Raw genomic sequence first — 19,462 nt, forward strand, 5'->3', positions numbered from 1 at the left:
TGTCTCAATTTTAACTCCCCTCTCAAGTTATAACCCCCCTTCCTGTCTGTGAATAGTTGTTGTATGTTTCCAGGCAACTGTTTATTTATTGCTTTATAGATTAATTGAGCGGCCCTAAATTTAACCAGATCATTAAACTTTAGAGTGTGCCATTTTAAATACAGTAAATTGGTGTGCTCATAGTATCCTACTTTATTAACTAACCTAATTGCTCTTTTTTGTATTGTGCTTAATGTTTGTAAGGTGGTCTTGTGTGTTGCCCCATACTTCAACACAATAATTCAGGTAAGGCAACACAAGTGAACAATACAATATATAAAGTGCTTTTTTACTCAATACATGCCTTGCTTTCCCCATTACTCCAATACTCTGCGCTACTTTTGTTCTGACATATTTGATGTGGGGTTTCCAACAGATTTTGTGATCCAGAATCACACCCACAAATTGTATCTCGTACACTCTTTCTATTTTAACATTATTAATCAATACTTTTACTTGTGTATTGGTTTTAAGATTACCAAACAGCATAAGTTTGGTTTTGTCTAAATTTATCGATAATTTATTTAAATCAAACCATATTTTTAACTTATTAATTTCTGCTGTGACCAACTCCAAAAGCTGCTCAAGATTTTCACCCGAACAAAAAATACTAGTATCGTCAGCAAAAATCACAAATTTTAAGAGGTTAGTCACTCTACATATGTCATTAATATACATAATAAATAATTTTGGACCCTGTATTGACCCCTGTGGTACTCCACATGTGATATCCAAGCACTCAGATCTGTAATCCTCTATCTGCACAAATTGAAGTCTGTTACTTATGTAACTTTTCATCCAATCTAATACAACTCCTCTAATACCATACTTTTCCAGTTTATTGATTAACAAACGATGATCTATTGTATCGAATGCTTTTTTAAAATCAATAAATACTCCCACTGCATATTTCTTATTATCTATTGCACTAGTAATGTCTTCCATTAATTCAATTAAAGCCATTGATGAAGATCTATTTGACCTGAATCCATACGGACTATCAACTAATAATTCATGCTTCTCAATGAAATCATCCAATCTAATTACATACAATTTTTCTAATATTTTTGAGAACTGCGAGAATAAAGACAATGGCCTGTAATTCGTGAATTGATTTCTCTCACCAGCTTTATATAGTGGTATGATTTTAGCAATTTTCATTTTGCTTGGGAATACACCTGTTTTGAAAGATAAATTATAAATATGAGTTAACGGTTTAACAATTGTACCTATGACATCCTTAATTAAAACCATGTCAATGTCATTCCAGTCTGTAGAACTTTTTATTCTTACATTTACTAACAATTTCAATAATCTCCATTTCATCAACAGGTTTCAAAAACATCGAGTTCGGGTTACTTTCTAAATAATCCACAGCCCTCACCTCACCTTCAATCTGTGGAATTTGAATTTCCTCGGCCAGATTTGCTCCCACACTTACGAAAAAATTGTTAAACCCATTGACTGCCTCATACATGTTGCTTAAGGTCCTCTCATTATCTATAAAATACTGAGGGTATTTTTTATTCTTTGATCCATTCCTGATAATATTATTTAGCACATTCCATATACCCTTGATATCATTTTTATTATCATTTAATATTTTGTTATAATAATCTTTCTTACTTTTCCGCATGATACTGGTCAACTTATTTTTATATATTTTGTATTTATTATCAGCTTCTATAGTTCTGTGTTTAATTAAGTCTTTGTACAAGGTGTTCTTTTTTTTTACAAGCATTTTTTAATCCTTTTGTCATCCATGGTCTCTCTTTAAATTTGTGCTTTACCCTAAATTGTTTTAAAGGACAGTGTTCATCATATAATGATTTAAAAGTGGTCAGAAATGTCGCATATGCATTGTTGGTATCAGTCTCATCATACAATTTTTTCCAATTATATGCAAGTAATTCACTTCTTAATATATTAATTGATTCAACAGTTCTTACTCTCCTGCATCTAATCTCATTGACTTCCTTATACTTCACATGATCACAAACACACATCACAAAAACTGGCAAATGATCACTTATGTCATTTAGTAGCAACCCACTCTTTAGACTACTATCCATTCTGTTTGTGAATATGTTGTCTATTAACCCTCTACTGCACAGTGTTGCCATATGGCAACATACCCTTTCTTTGGACATTTCTTGAAATTTGAAAATAAACATGAGCTCTGATTGATCTTAAATTCATAATAGAACCCGGTGGTAACCAATGATATGCTTTGATGACATCACGACTCTACACACACCCTTGCAACGTCATTCTTTTCACACACTTTTGATGACTCCAGCTGCTGAAAAAGTGCTCGTGTATATGTGAAGATTTTCCTCATTTTTTTCATATTTCTTCGGAATAAAAAAATACATCAAGCATCTGGGATAAGTTCTAATCTTTTTTCAATCATTGTCACATTGTTTTGATACTTATATTACCCTTTTATTTAATAAAATAGGTATGTTGCCATATGGCAACATTGTGCGGTAATGGAACAATATTTTGCCCATGCTAATGCAGAGTAGCTTTGTATGAATGACAATGTATGGATGCACTGATATAGTTGGATGGTTGTATTATACTCATATATTTATATATATTTGTATATATTTATAAAGTAAAGTAAAAGTAAAGTATAAAAGTAAAATATATATCCGTCTTGACCGCTTTGATCACTGGCCAGAGATGGGTGCACCAAAAGGAAGGTGCCAGAATCCTGGCTGCAAGGGCATCGTCAGAGGGGTTTGCTCTAAGTGCAAGGTGCACCTCTGCCCTAAAGGTGGGGTATGTGATTTGCAAAACGGCCGGCAGATTTTGAAAATACACAACTCAAAAGGTCCTACCTTCTTTCCTCCAACGCTGGCCCTGACTCCACCCATTCGAAGAGGGGCATGGGGGAGGGGGGTATGGTACGACCGTTTGATTGACGCACTTACTGTCCAATGATTCTAGGTGGTCTTGGAAATGATTGGCTGGAGTTTTTCGAGTCCTGCCCGTTCCACAGATGATTACATTTTTTAATTTTCATGTCAGTGCTTCTAACTCAGTGGCTGTAAGTGGGTTAGGAATAGGATTTCAAGTGATTTTGAAAAAATGGTCAAAAAAGAAAATCACATACCCCACCTTTAACGGAGAGAACAACTGCTTTAAGGCGTTTCACATCGAGTAGTTTCACTTGAACAGTTCTTATGAGTTTGCGTCACATGTTTTGTAAATGTTGTTGAAATAATCGTTTCACATTGAGTAGTTTCACTTGAACAGTTCTTATGAGTTTGCGTCAGATGTTTTGTAAATATTGTTGAAATAATACTTTTTAAAATTAGTTTCATATTTTGTACACAAAGCTCTTGAAAACATTTTAAATAATAAAAACAATTTCATTTCTAAAAGACAGGTCTGTAATCATCTATGAATTTCATATCATTTTGGGAGAAAACGCATCAGGCTGTTCCATTGTCGCACAATGTTGCCATATGGCAACGTACCCAAAAGTACCCCTCCCAAAAAAAAAAAAAAAAAAAAAAAAAAAGAAATGTTAATTTGAGTCTATTTTATATATAAAAAAACACTGTAAAAATTTTTTCCATGATTGCATAATAATGCGTGCAGTAGAGGGTTAAAGTTGCACAGTGAGATGTTATTCTGCTTGGTTTGGTGATAAGTGGGAAAAGACTCATACTAAACATTACATCGATAAATTCATCTGTCAGTTTATGCTTATTGGGATTTAAGAGATCTATTTTGAAATCCCCACAAATGAAAATTGCTTTATGAACATTAATAAATAGACTTTCCATGCTGTTCATGAACATTTCAATATTTGAACCCGGGGCTCTATATACACAGCTTACAATTAAATTTTTCTGTTTTTCAACATTAATTTCCACCGTTATTATCTCCATCACAACATCAATATTGGTTGTCATATTTTTCACAATTTTATAATTTAATCTTCTATCTACATACAAAGCCACTCCATCTCCTTTTTTTTATCTCTATTAACATAATTAAACTCATATCCATTCAACTCATAATCAACACCTTTCTCAGGAGTAAGCCAGGTCTCAGATAAGGCTATCACCTGGAATGGGTTGTTTAGAAGATTTAGGTATTCTTTAATTTTTAGAAAATTTGCATATAAGCTTCTACTATTAAAATGAATAATTGACATTCCATATTCAGATTTTGAGTTCCTGTTAAATTGATCATCAGAGTAATAACAACAGTTGTTGTTTATATTGTTAAGAAAATTATTTTCAGGGTCAAGATCATGATCAAAATCATGTAGATTATGATCAGTGAATTTGAAAGATTTTAAGTTCCAACCATCACACTCATCGTTGACACTCTCATTTCCTGCTGTTAACAAGTTTAATACGTACAAGTTTTACATATTCATTATAGATCAAATCAGTCACATTTACATGTTCCTGAATCACTGGTACTTGTCCAGCTCCTCAATGTATCTTACAGACAGTACTCTCGCCTCCTCAGGTGACCCGTTAAGTTTAATGAACCCCTTGCAGTTTGTTGTCCAGGTTGACTGGATTTTCCTCTGCTTCCTTAGGAAGTGTGCCCTTCTGGCTATGTCTGCATTTTTTTCGTTAGGTGCTCATTTACATAAACATCGGTTCCCCTGAGCTTTTTCCCTTGCCTGAGCAAAGCATTTTTGTTTTTTCTGTTCATAAAACGAATTATTAATGAAGGTTTGTCATTTTTGTTTTTCCGAGGTAAAGGATGACACGCCTCAATATCTGAGTTGGATATTGATATGCCTTTGCTGTGAAAAAAAAACAGTCACCTGTTGCTCCACAGAGTCCGTGTCTGGATTGATTAGCTCCCCACTGCCACTGCCTGTCGTTGTCACCGCTCTGGCATAGGACCGGGGTCTGACAACAACATCGTTCATGCGGGAATGCTGCTCCATGTCGGCCACACGGCACTCCAGGCTGGCGATACGTTTATCCTTCTCCTCGTTTTGTTTTTTCAGTTCCTTAATTTCGCTCATCAAATCAATGATCATTTTCTGCTGTTTTGAGACAGTTGAGATCTCCTCAGACAGAAAATCAAGCGATTTCTTTATCTCTTCGATTTCCTCGTTCTTCTTTGGAGGCATTTTCCAACGTACTTGCTTTCTGCCCTCTTCAAAACGTTGAAGCTATGCATGTGAGATCAGCAGACTGGCGTGTTTCCCCTCTGTTTTTGAGCTCGTGACCAGGGCGTTGTGTAATATTCAGTTCCTTCCTGTGAAAAACTGTTCCAACAAGCCAAACTCCGGGCACAGGACAGCAAAGACCAGCCCAAACCCGGGGCTCAGGACAGCGAGGCCGTTTCTCAATACATAGTTCCTACATGACGTCACAACATACGGGCATTTGCCGACCCGGCGCCATTTCTGTGGGCATGTTGTGGGCAGAATATTAGAAGAAGAAGCTGAAACTAGTTAATTTCGTGATAAAAAGTGAAAATGGTCATCTCCTGATGGGTCAATGGATGTTCAAATCGTGCCGGAGGTTCAGTTAAATTTGGATTTTACAGTATACCTGTCTTTAGACTTCATGAATGTGAGAAGACTAAGCTTTTGTCAGAACAACGACGTTATGGCTGGCGTGGATAAACAAGTTAACACTTTGCAGTTTGAATGATGTCCTGTATGAAAATAATGACGAGGTATTAAAAAACAACATTATTTCCACTGTTCGATCGCGCCTGCGCCTCTCTCTCTCACTCACTCACTGGCCCTGTCCCAAATGGCGCACTTCATGCGGACTTTCGGTCTCGTGGACTTAAATTGCGCGTGCTCGCCGAGTCTACGAGTCCGTAGGCCGTCCCATTTAGCATTTTAACGCTCTGAAGTGTGCTCAGCAGCGCCCCCCTTTGTACCCTTGAAGCGGTCTTCCGCGAAGCCCGCATAGATGCAGGCTCCACGCACTTTAACTACTCAGGAATCCTTGCGAAAGGCCAATCAGACAACGGATGGGAGAAGATTTCGCTCACAGACAATTGTTAACATGGCTGAGAAGAAAATATTTAAGTGTAATTATCATTACGGTTTTTATGACAAGTTTATACAAACATTATGATCATCGACCAGTGGTTGATGTCTCAAACATAGGCTAATAATAGCGAGCTGAATAATACGATCCCATTATGATTCATTAAATAAATAGAACAGAATGTCAGGGCTTTACTGAGTCATATGTAAACACAACAACAATAGGCAGCATATTTCCTCGAACCTGTAGCTCCTGTCCATAACAACAATCAGACCGTCTTCCTGTTTCCGGCGTGACGATCGAGTCTGTCCCAAAAATACCTCTCAATGCGCCCTCGCGGACTCGCGCTAAGGGACCTATAGGTCTGCACTACATGACGTCACCGAAGTGTGGACTCTGAGGAAGTCCACAAGTCCGGAGTGTGCCATTTGGGACAGGGCCACTCACTCACTCACACACACACATTCCAGCATTGCAATCTCAGATTATGTCCCTAAAGAACCCACGTATAAAGTAGTTCCGCATTACATTAATTAATTTGCACGCGAGTTTTATTTATTTTTATACCGTGTATATTCATGCACTGAACCGTGACGCCCGTACAGTTTCGGTTCAATACAAATACATGTACCGTTCCAACCCTATTCTACACTGTACAAATAAGTACATGCATATTACAGAAAGCACCGATGACTGTTTTAAGGGGAACAGGAATTAAATTGTGCAGGCTATGGCTTTTTAATAGACAGATAGTCTAGCATCATGCTACATACATTCGCTATGATGACTACTTTTCCATTGATTGCACTTGAGCAAACGTCACCAACCCAACCCTCGACAAACTGATTGTACGCCTCCAGTGATTTCCAGGCTCGGAATTGCTCACGTGTAAAAAATACCAGATAATGGTAACGTTATAATACACATGATAATACTGTATGAGGCAAAGCTGCATAATCAGTGCTCAGTGCTTCCTTCGTTAGTGCATACGGATCCACACCATTTATGACTGAAATTTTCGCATTGTACCTCTCTCTGTCTTGTGTTAATAGAATCTCTTTATAATCTCTGTCACTTTGCCTCTTCATGATTTTCGTAACATTATAAACAGAAAGAAATATTCGAAATTTGCTTGTAAAACTTTGTAAACACAGCAGCTTATGCCCTCAAAGATGGCGTCTCCGGGGAGGTCACGTGACATTAATTGGCCTGTGGGAACTATGTATACCAAGTACGTAAACTTCGGACTTGCGTCCTTGGTAGTTCGGACTTGCCAAGTTCGACTCAGGAGAACGAACTCCAGAGGACGAGAGGACGCAAGTCCGGTTATTCTGCAAATGGGACAGCAGCGTTCTTGATCGCGTCACTCAGCACGCTCTAGCTACTCCGGTTATCTCTTTATGTATATTTTAGGCAACAATAAAACGAAATATGCTACAACTCTGCCTCTTTTCGTCAACAATAAAACGAAATATGTTATAAAACACCACTCTGCCTCTTTTCATTAAAATAATTCTTAAACATAGCCTAATGGCCATGTGGTTCAGGCAACGCGTACATTTGATTATCTTCACTGTATATATTTATAACAATATGAACATGATCTTTTTGTTTTCATTTAAAAAAATATGAAACATTATTGATTTTTATTGACATTTAACAAACAGAGACAGGGTTGTGTCATTTTATTTTATTGTACATATAGAATATATACATATGAAGAGAATGTTAAAATAAATATAAATATATTTTAAAGTATATCAAATAAAATTACACAACCCCTGTCTCTTTTTGTTAAATGTCAGTTTTAATGATCAATAATATCTAGCCTAAAAGGTATAGAAGCTACAATGAGAAATAAAGCAAACAATTCAGTCAAACATACAGTAAGTAAGCTCTCTAAGCTACAAAGTTAAAGTTAAATAGCCTAAATAAAGTTATGAAACTTCACTTTGCCCTCAGCCAAAAAGATTTTTGCCATGGAACAAACTATAGATTAATGAGACCAAAGATCGACTTATACAAAAGACAAATTATACGTCAAGTTTATCCACTAGACTAGAGACATCATAGCCAGCGGCAAACGTCAGAAGCACTAGCCGAGGAAAAGCTGTTCCAGTCGGGGTTGATGAGCGTTGAACACCCGGTGACCGCCTGGATGTCACAACTACGAAAACAAAACGTCAGATACATTTTTCAAATAGGCGCTATCTTTATAAATAAAGCACAGATTTGAGCTTTAAACAACCACATTCTCGCCTGAAACACTCTTAAAATTACATTTCATGACACAATAACAGTAGTATTTTGATATTACGCGGGTTTTCTCCTCTGCTATTGATGCGAGATGCATTCTGGGATACCTGGCTGTCTCAAGTCCGCACAAGTCACCTCTCGATGCATCCTCGGTAAATGGGGCGGATCAAGAACACATCCGGGGATTTGAACTGGACTTGGCTAGATGTGAACTTTGTAGTACTTGGGACAGTACTTGGGCAGTGACTGATGACGTTTCACAAGTCCAACTGTGCTCCATATAGGTAGTCGTGAAACTTATCCACTACCGCCCACTTGAGCGCCAAGAACTCTAGCTGATGTATGGGATACCGTTGTTCTGAGGCACTCAGTTTCCGGCTTGCGTAAGCCACAGACCTCAACCCTCCAGAATGCACCTGATTCAAAACAGCCCCCAGTCCAGCTTTGGCGCAATTTTACAGAGAATACATCGCGATTATTTTACTAGTCATGGAATGGGAAACGTGACATTAACCTGTTAACAGGGGGTATCTGTGTTCATACATTTAATAAAGGGTGATTATTAAGAACTATCTTATTTTTGTATTTGTATTTGCACTTGATTTTGTTGTTTGTACCCTTATGTTTGTTGGGTAAAAAAGAAAAACTATATAAACAAAGTAAAAATTTATTTGACTGATAACATTAAAAATAAAGTGTGAAAAAAATGACATCCCAAAATCAAAGGCCAAACACTCTGTCTGCCTAAACTTATTCTAATGTTGCAAAATGTATTATACTTATTTTTTCTTGGTTTCCTTGATTTTATCCTTGCATAATCAACTAGGATAAAAAGCACTTCAGCTCACTTCAGGGCACCTTGGTGTTTACTGTAAACCCACTATTGTTCAATTGCTTCTCTAAAAACTGAAATCACATCAGTTATGCTGTCATAAAGACCAAGGAGCTGCTTGCCAACTTCAAAATGTTGATTTATGCTGGAGAAGATTGGCTTTAAGATTAGCTAAAAGCTTTAAACCTTCCAGACAGGAAGGGTATTTATAAGAGGAGTGACCAAGACACCAGTCACAACACTGACAGTTTGGAGAGTTCTTTTGTCTGAAATGAACAAAACATCAGAGATTTGGCATCTGCAAGGGAGTGGTAAGAAGAAAACGTCAGCGTAACCATGATAGAAATGATCATCCAAAATCTACCGGTTGACAAATTTCTACCGGTTTATTGTGTCTACTCTACGGTATATCGCCATCGCCCCCCCAAGGCTGCATTTATTTGACCAAAAAATATTTTCATACTGTGAAATAATATTACAATTTAAATAATTTAGCTATTTTAATATATTTTCAAATTGTATCTATTCGGGTGATGGTGTCACAAGGATGAACATGGAGATGGACGACAGGATTATAAAACATAAACAAGGTTTTATTAAACTAGAAGGTAGCAAATGTAACAGCATATGTATCAGCATGTGTACAATACGCAAACAATAACCGACAACTAGAGACTGAACAGAGGGGAACTAAATACACAGAGGTAACGAACTAAATGATGTGCAGCTGTGGTGGAAGATTAGGGTCCATGGGAACAGATGAGTGGCGGGAAACAAAGACAAAGAAACATGTGACTGATGACAACAAAAACTGAAAGGTGAAACTAAAGATGTGTGAGTCCAAATAACCGTGACACAAAGCTGAATTTTCAGCAGTCGTTGCTCCAGTCTTTACTCCTTGAATGCTAGTGTAACAGACGTACCAGGTTCAATCAGCAACCAATCACAAAGAGCACCTTCTCCAGAGTACTGATCACGCACACCTGATTCCAGTCTAGTCATTCATCAACCCCAGTATTTAAGCACACACCTCGAGCTGCATTATTGTCTGGTCTCGTTTGAGTAAAGACTTCTATACTGTGTTACAGATAATTGGATTTTTGCTTACTTGCGCTCCTGCATCTCCCCTGTCATCTCCCGGAGTGTTTCCTGGTTCGTCTGTGTCTGCCAACGCTATTCCAATCAACCCAACGTGTGTGCTCACCACTTCCACTCCACATATTCGCTGCTGCTTCGCATCTGTTTAGGATTTCTCTACCATCTTCATCCTTCTCTTCATTTGCCAGCAGTTTCCAATAAATCACCTTATCACTTGAATCATCTGTCTGTGTCATTCCATAACAGAAGACCAGACCAAAACAGCGATACGAGTAATCCGGATTACTTTCCAGGAGTTCATAGACGGATTCAAACGCGCTCTCAGCTCGTCAACCGTTTCAACTTCCGCCATGACGACTCCTTCTCCGGTAAACTCCGCTAGTCCCGTGGCCAATCCGGCGCCCTACTCTGGCTCGGCGGAGGATTGCAACGGGTTTCTTTTGCAATGTTCACTGGCCCTGGAGATGCAACCGCAGAGATTCACCACTGACCGATCCAAAATCGCGTTCATTATATCCTTGCTGTCCGGACGAGCACTGCAATGGGCTGAACCCCTATGGAATCAAGCATCCCCAGTAACTCGTTCTTTGGATGATTTCATTGATCACTTTCGTGAAGTTTTTGGTAGACCAGAAGGAGATTCATCCATCTGTGAACAACTATATCATCTTCGACAAGGAAGAATGTCAATAACCGATTATTCAGTAAAGTTTCGTACCCTTGCAACATCTAGTGGCTGGAATGAATGCGCTCTCATCACAACCTACAGACAGGGATTGGATCCCAAACTGCGGCTGCATCTCGCCACATATAATGACCTGATGGGCTTAGAACAATTCATCCAGCTGTCTATTCAGGTAGCACGCCGTGTTCAACAGTGTATGGAAGACCAACAGGGCCAACACTTCTACAATCCCTTCCGCCAGCCAGAGTTCTCCAGCGCTCCAGAATCTTATCCTGAACCGATGCAACTTGGTAACTCACGCTTATCAGTCACTGAACGTCAGAGACGACTCACCCAGGGTCTTTGTTTATACTGTGGAGGTTCTGGTCACATCAAGTCAACCTGTCCTGTACGTCCGCCCAGACCTGTGGTGAGTTCTATGTATACTCCCTCAATTGAAATGAAACCACTCACCACCAATGTAATAGTAACTGCCCAAGATGTTTCTGTGTCTGTATCAGCCCTCCTGGATTCCGGGTCAGCCGGGAACTTCATCTCCGGGGAACTTTGCCGTCAGCTCAAGCTCAAGAAGAGATGTACGAAGTCCAGTTACCAAGTTCACTCCGTGATCGGCAAACCACTCTGCAAACGTAAGATCTGCTACTATGTTGAATCCATTCAATTACAAGTTGGTCTATGTCATGTTGAATCCATCAGTTTACTGGTTCTGGAGCACTCCACTGCTGACATCATTCTAGGGCGACCATGGTTGATGCAACATAACCCTCACATCTCCTGGACATCTGGAGAAATTCAGAAATGGGGGGATAGTTGTTTTCCAGATTGTTTTCCTCGTCTTCCTCTCCCCGTTCCAGTGACTCCAGAGATCTTATCTCTCCATTCCACCTCCATTGAAAGCCCGGTGGAGAAGCAGTCTGTGAATATTCCCACCTGTTACGCCTCCTTCAACGACGTATTCTGTCCAGTAAAAGCCACCCAATTGCCTCCGCATCGACCATGGGACTGTGCTATTGACCTGCTGCCGGGTGAACCAGTGCCCCATGGTAAGATCTACCCACTCTCCATACCCGAGCAGAAAGCCATGAAAGAGTATATTGAGGAAGCCCTACGTCAAGGTTATATTCGTCCTTCTACATCCCCAGCTGCTTCAAGCTTCTTCTTCGTGGCCAAGAAGGACGGAGGCTTGCGGCCTTGCATAGACTACCGTTCCCTCAACAAAATCACAGTGAAATTCCGGTATCCACTTCCCCTTGTTCAAGCAGCCCTTGAGCAACTTTGTGGTGCTACCGTGTTCACCAAACTGGACCTCCGCAGCGCCTATAACCTTATCCGAATACGTGAGGGGGACGAGTGGAAGACAGCGTTTGTAACCCCTACGGGGCACTATGAATATCTGGTCATGCCCTATGGACTGGTAAATGCCCCCTCTGTGTTCCAGGATTTTATGCACGAGATTCTCCGGAAGTTTCTTGACAAGTTTGTACTGGTTTACATTGATGACATCTTGGTGTACTCCCGAAATATGACCGAACATCGCCAGCACGTTGCGGAGGTCCTACAACTCCTGAGAAACCATCAGCTATTTCTCAAAGCTGAGAAATGCTCATTCCATCTGTCATCAGTCCAGTTCCTTGGTTATCACATCGGTGAACACGGTATCCAGATGGACGAGGGGAAGGTTGAGGCTGTCCGCAACTGGTCCGTTCCAACTACCATCAAAGAACTCCAGCGTTCTCTAGGATTCTCTAACTTTTATCGTCGATTTATCAAGAATTTCAGCTCCATCGTCTTTCCATTGACCAACCTCCTTCAAGGCAAGCCCAAGTCGCTGTTCTGGTCACCAGCTGCCACGCAAGCCTTCGAGAAACTGAAGACTGCCTTTACCAGTGCACCGCTTCTTATTCATCCCGATCCCACCAAGGCTTTCGTGGTTGAAGTTGACGCCTCCACTACTGGAGTAGGAGCAGTGTTATCGCAGCAGCATGGGGACCCAGCCAGACTACATCCATGCGCCTTCTTCTCCAGGAAACTCACCCTAGCAGAGAGGAATTATGACATCGGCAATAGAGAACTCCTGGCCATCAAATTAGCCCTGGAAGAATGGAGGCATTGGTTGGAGGGAGCTCAGCACCCATTCCTGGTATTCACAGATCACAAGAACTTAGAATACATACGAGATGCAAAGAGACTTAATCCCCGTCAGGCTAGATGGGCTCTATTCTTCACCCGTTTCAAGTTCACCATTGCTTATCACCCAGGCACCAAGAACACAAAAGCAGATGCTCTGTCCCGTCTTCACTCTCCTGATGAATCCACAGATGAACCTGAACCCATCTTACCCCAAGAGATTCTGGTCAGTGCTATCCAATGGTCCCTGGATCAACAACTCTCCTCCTCCAATGCCTCCCAACAGCCTCCGCCAGGGTGTCCTCCAAACCGGACATATATACCACGATCTCAACGTACTGCCATCATCCATTCCGTTCACTCCTCTTTGGGCACTGGTCACCCAGGGGCCAATGTTACCCTCTCGCTGATACGCAATCGCTTCTGGTGGCCTGGCATGGCACAAGAAGTTAGGAGGTTCGTCCAAGGATGTTCTGATTGTGCAATCACAAAGAGTCTACGCCACTTACCATCCGGCAAGTTACTCCCGCTGCCCGTTCCTCAACGCCCCTGGTCACACCTAGGAGTGGATTTCATCACTGACCTACCACCATCTTCTGGTAATACCACAGTCCTGGTCATCGTGGATCGTTTCTCCAAGTCCTGTAGATTAATTCCCCTGAAGGGGCTCCCCACAGCCATGGTTACCGCAGAGTTACTCTTTAACCATGTTTTCAGATACTTTGGCATCCCCGAAGATATTGTTTCTGATCGTGGGCCACAATTCATTTCAAGAGTTTGGAAGGCCTTCTTCACCCTCCTTGGTGTGACCGTTAGTCTTACATCAGGCTATCATCCACAATCCAATGGGCAGACGGAAAGGAAGATACAAGAGATTGGGAGATTTCTCAGAACCTTCTGCCATGGCCACCAGGATACCTGGAACCAGTACATAGGTTGGGCTGAATATGCCCAAAATTCGTTAAGACAAGCTGCCACTGGACTTACACCTTTCCAGTGTGTACTCGGCTATCAACCGCCTCTGTTCCCATGGTCCGGGGAACCATCGAACGTACCATCAGTGGACTACTGGTTCCGGGAGAGCGAGACGGTCTGGGACGCAGCCCATCATCAGTTGCAGCGAGCAGTGCGCAGGCAAGAAACCCAGGCCAATACTCGGCGAGCCGACACTCCTACCTTCCATCCCGGACAAAAGGTCTGGTTATCAACACGAGACGTCAGAATGCGCCTACCCTGCAAAAAGCTAAGTCCCAGGTTCATTGGGCCCTTTACCATCAAGCGGCAGGTCAATCAAGTCTGTTACCAATTACAACTACCTCCACAATACAAGATACATTCAACTTTCCATGTTTCACTGCTAAAACCATATTACCCACCTGTTTCCGCTCCTACAACAGAACCTGAACCAACAGAGGAACCCTCTCTCCCACTGATCCAGGAGGATGGGACCATTTACACTGTCCGTGAAATTCTGGACTCCCGACGTCGTGGTGGCCAACTAGAGTACCTGATTGATTGGGAAGGTTATGGACCTGAAGAACGAGCTTGGGTTCCTAGAGGTGACATCTTAGACCCTACACTTCTCACAACCTTCCATGAGTCTAATCCAGATCGTCCTGCACCTCGTGGTAGAGGTCGGCCACCTTGACGCCGGGGTCCTCGGCCCTCTGGAGCGGGCCGTGGAGGGGGGGGTACTGTAACAGACGTACCAGGTTCAATCAGCAACCAATCACAAAGAGCACCTTCTCCAGAGTACTGATCACGCACACCTGATTCCAGTCTAGTCATTCATCAACCCCAGTATTTAAGCACACACCTCGAGCTGCATTATTGTCTGGTCTCGTTTGAGTAAAGACTTCTATACTGTGTTACAGATAATCGGATTTTCGCTTACTTGCGCTCCTGCATCTCCCCTGTCATCTCCCGGAGTGTTTCCTGGTTCGTCTGTGTCTGCCAACGCTATTCCAATCAACCCAACGTGTGTGCTCACCACTTCCACTCCACATATTCGCTGCTGCTTCGCATCTGTTTAGGATTTCTCTACCATCTTCATCCTTCTCTTCATTTGCCAGCAGTTTCCAATAAATCACCTTATCACTTGAATCATCTGTCTGTGTCATTCCATAACAGCTAGTGTATATAACATGGTACTGAAGAAAGATTTTCAATGACACCAAAGTATTGACAGTTTGTTTAAAATTTTAGTGAAATAAAACAAAAAAACACAATAGTCTCCCAAGTGTCTCCCAATCTCCCATTGTTCACTGACCATCGGATTTCTCAGAAGGTCAGTGGGGGGGAATCAAAAGAAAATTTAAATACTTTTTTAAAGCTTAGTTCTGGCATTCAAATAACATAATACATGTTTTTTTCTGATTACCTATTATACAGCACAGGAGATCTTTAAACACCATAGCCACAAAGAGCAACAGAATAGGTTTCAAATTGAACCCTTACCCTCAACCACTTAAAGATACACTTTGATAACCTGACAGTTGTGAATCCTTCCCAGCTTCTCAGACCTTGAGGGGAGGACTCTGGGGACAGAATGAAGAGAGGAAACAAGCTTCTGATGAAACTTCTGACAAAAGGTCCAACCTACATTCCTTTTTAAAAAAAGAGGGAATCCCAGTGAGAGACAGAGCTAGTGTCCCTCTGGGTCTCTAACAGAGTTCAGATACTCTTATATAGGCAACAACTCCTGAGCAAACAAGCTTTTAAGAAGCTAAAACACACACACACACACGCGCACACAAAACCTGTTTCCTGCTGCAAGTTCTAATAAACTCTAAATCATTACCGGCTCATACATAAACATCACACAGGCCATTCTTTATTCTTTTTCCTCTTGTGTCTCTCTTTTTCTCGTAATCCTTTTCAAATGACACCTCTCGTGGCCGTTAACGAATGTTCGTTCATCACATTCATCCTCTCATCTGTCCTGTTTATCTCTTCTCTCAGCTCGGCTAGTGAATAGAGAAGGTTTTAATTAGAGGAGCGTCTTGGATAGTAACAATAATAATAATGGCTTAATGAATTCTGCTGTAGTGATATGGCCCTATAGAGACACTCTATAAGTAAAACATACCCTGGGCCAAACTTAGCTTCTCACCATACCTGCTAAGGGCAAGAGAATTGGTCAAATTTAGCATCCATAATTATTTAACATAAGTTGTTTTGAATAAGACTGTCAGCCAAATGTAAATGTTAATATTTTTTATGTTAGATATACAAATGTATGGAACAAAATATTATTTTTTTAAATATATTTATATGTGACATAATGTGATAAATTCTACATACTGTATGAGTCATCACACAGAGACAATTTCTTAAGTAGACATTTGTATGTTTTTGATAACAATCGTGCAGGTCAGACAATCATTCTTAATGATGCACCAAAAATTTGGCAAACAAAAATACTGAATTTTCAGTTGAGGCTGAAATGGTTTTGGAGGACTGAAATCATTGACTGAAACAGTAGCGCTTCTCTGATGGTGTCATTGTCTGTGCACAAAATGTGGATAAGCTACAACAGGCAAACATGTCAGCTGTGTTGATGCTAGGGCTGAGTTGACGATATCAATTTCAAGATTTTAATCGATCTCTTTATTTTGATGAACTGAAATCTTTTAGTCTATGCTGTTCTCAGTTGATGCATAAACAAAAATATTGTAGCGTGCATACCATACAATAATAAGCTTTTGGCTTTGTTACTTTTGATATAAAACAAATAAAGTAAAAAATCATAATATAATAATATCGTTTTGATGCTCTTTAAAGTGGCGTGATAGATCGCTGTAGCCAGCTCATGCAAATAAACGGATCATCTCTTTCTCTTCACTAGTTATAGCACGAAATAAACATGAATGAACATCAGAAGGTACATTAGAAATGTATTCTGTCTAATGTAATCGCTAATTAGAATTGTTCCCTAACTTTCGCAACTAACTGAAATAAATAAGTTGTAGTTAAAGTAATAAAATTAATAAAACTAATAAAAACTGTAATAAAAAATAAAGCTGTATGGAAATGTAAAAAAATAATAAAAATGACAAAAGCACATAACAAAATGACTCAAATTAAATTGAAACCTGAAAATATATAATATATATATATATATATATATATATATTAATAAATAATAGAACAGAAAGAAGTACTAAAATATCACTGGCATATACTACATAAACAACATGTATTGACATTCAAATTTGCAAAAACATTCACATGCATACAGTATGCGCGCACACCATCAGTCAGCACCATCTCACTTAATCCATAATCACATCCATCACTGCGCTCAGAGTTGTCTTGTTAGAGCTCCAATATCCCACCCATTCAACACCACCTCCACCTCCTCAGTCTCTGCTTTCACCTCCCTCCCACTCTCCATTTATCTCCACTCCAACCTTTCTCTTCTCCTCTTTGTGCTAAAAACAAAAAGCTAATCATTGCCACCTCTTTCATAAAAGTGGCCATGTCACATACAGTGAACGATCACATCTGTCATGGAACAAAATCGATCATCCCCACTGAACGTGAATACTGAGGATACGTGTGGAAGAGGAATTAATGTTCTTGAGTTAGGACGGCTGGACGGTGGCTTAGAAAGGCCTTTTTTTTCTTCACTAGGAAGCACAGAACAACCTGCAATTTACATTTAGATGGAACTGAACAAACTCTGCTCAGCCAGCCACGAGTGGGAGAACGCTCATCTGGAATTATTTAAATATTTCTCTTTTTTTCACCTTAGAAAAAAAGGGGGGAAGAGAGAAATAGAAAGGTAGAAGGAGAGAAAAAGCGAGAAGAGGGAGTTCAGTGGAATTCATCATGCATTAAGATGAAAAAAGTGCAAAGCTTTGAGCCTTTACGAGAAAGAAGGCAAGGTCAATTAAACTGTATTTCCATTTAAATATCATATTCTGAGGCCACAGACTGAGTGCTTGACAATAACATTAAAACACTGCAGTAGGGCTGCACAATCACATAAATAACAAAGATTACAAATTGTGAAAATTGTCTACTTCTTTGGCATCAAAATATCTATTTACAGAATAATGTGTTTTTAATGACAACCAATGCTAAAGCACGGGTTTAAGTGGTCAAACTCCTAAATGTTTGTTTTATTTTACATTTATGCATTTGGCAGAAGCTTTTATCTAAAGCAACTCGAAAGCATTCAAGGTATATATTTTTATATGCATTCCCTGGGAATTGAACCCATGACCTTAGTGTTGAAAGTGCCATGCTATGTGCTTGTACTTCTAATTTATGCTTTACTTCTAATAGCTTTACAACCAAAGCAAAAAAACATTTATTTGCAAATTATTTGGATTCACTAGAGCATTTGTAGTTTCATTTAAAACATACACACTACAATATGCACTGCCAGAGAGCAATGCGACAAAACTGCAACTCTCCTATTATAATCACAGTGTAAATAAGGCAATATGAATAATATTGTTGTGCAGTAAATTCTGTTAAAGTTGAGCGGTTAACAATTTTCTTGATTTACAGCCATATATAAAAAGCAATTAAGTAATTCAGGAACATAGTTCTCAGCTTTGAGATATATAGCATAAAGAAGGCTAAATAAAACAATGCTCCATACAACATAACACAAATACAAATAGTATTTCAATTCTATAAATCACAATGAATAATCATGATTATAATATCAAGGTAAATAATCAACAATTATAATTTTTGCCACACAGCCCTGCACTGCAACATTTAAAAAGGACCTGTTTAAAACCGATCAAATTTAAAGATGTAGAAGGCAACAACAACAAAACATTTCTGTGGAGTGTGTGTACGTGTGTAAGAAGTGAAGAATGTGATAAGAGAAAAAAAAGACACAACAACATCCTCCTTATCACACTCTCCAGGCTCCAAACGCATCCCATCATTGAGTACACAGCCTCATAGCAGAACCAGCAGAACAGCACTGACCTTCACACACACATAAAGACCAGAGATATAAGGGCCAAATAGCAATGCTCTACGCAAAAGCATAAATGCAAAGGCTTCTAGCTACACAAGCTCAATTTTACGCATTAACACATTTCAAAATGCGTCAGAATGCAACTATGTGCTGGGCTCCATTATAGGAATTGGAGTGATCTGAAATATTGGTAACACTTTACAATGAGGTTGTTTTAGTTAACATTACTTAATGCATTAGTTAACATGAACTGAACTGATGTGTGAGTTAATGAATGTTTATATGTGAATAAAAGCCTAAATTAAATCTGTTCATCTTTTATAGCGATCGAGTCTTGTCAGAAAATTTGGACTAAACCGCTCCATATGGATTAGTTTTACGATCTCTTTATGAACTTTTTGAAGCGTCAAAGTGGTAGCTGCGTAGCTGTCAATGAAGGGGAAGAAAGCTCTCAGATTTCATCAAAAAGATCTTCATTT

At 39.8% G+C, this 19,462-nt stretch overlaps 1 protein-coding gene across 1 annotated transcript in view; it reads right to left on the reverse strand.

Annotated features, from left to right (window-relative positions):
* klhl5 (kelch-like family member 5) overlaps positions 1-19,462 on the reverse strand; it is a 58,893-nt gene that overhangs the window by 13,000 nt on the left and 26,431 nt on the right. The window lies entirely within an intron of this gene.

The sequence above is a fragment of the Rhinichthys klamathensis genome, unplaced genomic scaffold (genome assembly GCF_029890125.1).
Source record: "Rhinichthys klamathensis goyatoka isolate OS25496 unplaced genomic scaffold, OSU_Roscu_1.1 h1tg000133l_1, whole genome shotgun sequence".
Taxonomy (NCBI): Eukaryota; Metazoa; Chordata; class Actinopteri; order Cypriniformes; family Leuciscidae; genus Rhinichthys; species Rhinichthys klamathensis.